Here is a 2,825-nt window from a genome sequence, read left to right on the forward strand (position 1 = left end):
CCCTCCAAAGACTTCGAATTCTGATTGATAGTCAAAGCCTTCAATCAATCAAGGAGTTGTGTCAATTTTTTTTTTCTAAATGATAAAAATTGTAGCCAGACCATTCCGTGTATGATGTGCAGAGTAAAATTATGAGAACTGATACGTCCCCAAAAATTGTTTTTGATAGAGCACGAATCTCAATGCATATTATAAGTTGGAAACTTTTAAATTTAAATTTGGGATATATGAATTACAATTTTCTACAAACTTATATTTCAAAATGAACATCTCGAATAGACGAACCTTAATGACACCAAAATCGGCCCAACCCGAGCCCAATGGGTCCAAATTGGGGGTTCAGAACTACATTTGGAAGGATCCAAAATATTATTTTGAGACAAAATAAATCCAATTAGCATGCTTATAGTCAAATCGAACGGCTCGGCAGACGAATCCAACAAGCCCAAGATTGTTGAATTTCGACTTCATTAAGACACTTAAAAATACAAAAACTCTCTATGATTGAGGGAATCAATAGGAGCCATCCGATGTAACACTCCAAAGCTGCCCAGATCTTCTCTATATTTATTGGAGTGCCACTCGCTAAAAATCTATAAATAGACCCAACCTTCTACATGAGAGGGGGGGAGGGGCTAGAGATGGGAAGAGAAATTCTATTCGAGACGTTCTTTGGGTAGCGGTCCGGTGCCCATAACTTCCTCGCTGAATTTCGGGTTCGAACCACTTATGAAAATCTATAAAATGACCCAACTCGCTAAATTTTGGGTATCGCTTCACCTGACTGGCAGTTAAGGGACCGGAATCCACCATCATCCCTAGTTTCAGCTAAAAAAAAACAACAATGCGCCAAATCAGAATAGAAAGCAACCCCACAAAGGCGTATACATGCTTCAAAGATCGAAATGAAAGGATACATACTTCCGATATGAAGAGAACGTCCTTCTCTTTTCCCACTTCCTCCTTTCCCCCGCTTCGCAGAGTCAGAGTAACGCCTCCGGCGAATCTTCATTAACACAAGGAAATCGAGGATGAGATGTGAGGATTTAAACGAAAAGGAGATGGAGCGGACCTGAAGCAAGGAAGACGCAACCCGCGGAGTGATGGGTCGTTCTCGGTGGGGGTTGGAAATGTGAGGAAGAAAGAAAATGGGTGAGCGGTTGGGGGTTGTTGTTCCTTTCTTTTAGTCCCTCACTTCGCCAAGATGCATTACAAAATTGCATAATTTACAGCAAAATCGACGCGAGGAAGAAGAAAATCGATTCGACGCAAATTGTTCTTGCCGCTTGACTTTCTCGTCTCCTTATTTTCGATTAGTTTGCTTGGAATCTAGCAAGGTGAAAGCCTCCAAGCAATCCATTCATTCTTCAATGTAGTGTGGGACGTGTGCCTCTATGTAACCAGATCGTGCGGTCGTTAATCACGTTGCGTGCACTGCATAGTGTCAAGGTTATAGATATATATAACAGACGAGGTTGTATGTTATAATCTAATTATATAATATTTAAATTATAGATATAATTTATAAATAACTTTTAAAAATTTAATATTTAAAAGTATTTAGTATTTAACAAAATTTAAATATTTTAAAAGTATTTGATATTATTAAGATAAATAACAAAATTAGATATAAATTTAAAATACTTTTAAAAAATTTAAATATTTGAAAGTATTTAAATTTATATTAAGATAATATAATAAAAATTAATTAATCATTCATAAATTATATTTATATCATTGGATTCGTCTCGCCGAGCCGCTCGATTTGACTATAAGCATGCTAACTGGATATTATTTTGTCATCCAAATAATGTTTTGATCCTTCCAAATGTAGTTTGAACCCCCAATTTGGACCCATTTGGGCTCAGGTTGGGCCGATTTTGGTGTCATTAGGTTTGTCTATTCGAGACGTTCAGTTTGAATATAAGTTTGTAGAAATTGTAATTCATATGATCCCAAATTTAAATTTAAAAGTTTCCAACTTAAATATGCATTGAGATTCGTGCTCGATCAAAGCAATTTTTGGGGACGTATCAATCCTCTTAATTTTACTCTGCACATCATACCACGGAATGGTCTGGCCACAATTTCTTATCATTTAGAAATAATAATTGACACAACTCACCTTGGTTGATTGAGAGCTTTGACTATCAATCAAGAAATTTCGAAAGCTTTGACTATCAATCAAGAAATTATTGCATAATAATAAGATTAGGAAGTCACTTTAGTGTTTGAAAGTAGTATTGATTAGCAAGCTAATTAATTATACCAAAAGTTAGCCTGCTAATTAATTTTTGATTGGAGATCACTACCAATTATGTGATTTGTGTTTGAATTTGACTTAATTGACCTATGCCTCAAAATAAGAAAAAACAGTCGTAATGAAGAACTCCAAAAATCAGTGTGATGGCTATTAGAAGCTCTTAATATTTTTTAGAAAAAAACATTCTATAAAATCGTAAATAATTTTCAAAAATCTTAGGCTCCGTTTGGGACTGTTTCCTAATTGTTTCTTACAACAACTTTCTAGTACAAAAATTTTAGTACTAAAAATCTGTTTTTAGATGCAGACAAAAAAAACTGTCACAAACGAATCCTTAATTTCTTCATAACATGCATATAACTAACAGAACAGCTGCAACCATAACAAATAAAGGTCGCTAACTCCATTACTGTTACAGTTTTGCTCTGTCTCTCTTTCTGAGAACTAACAGGAAGTCAAGTTTTCTACTTATAATAAGTGATTTTGAATGAACAGAGAAGATAGAGAGAGTGTTCAATATTGGGATTTTAGTTGAAAAGAATCAAAGTAGCTGTTGCTGACA

Source organism: Dendrobium catenatum, unplaced genomic scaffold, assembly GCF_001605985.2.
Source record: "Dendrobium catenatum unplaced genomic scaffold, ASM160598v2 original_scaffold_274930, whole genome shotgun sequence".
NCBI lineage: Eukaryota > Viridiplantae > Streptophyta > Magnoliopsida > Asparagales > Orchidaceae > Dendrobium > Dendrobium catenatum.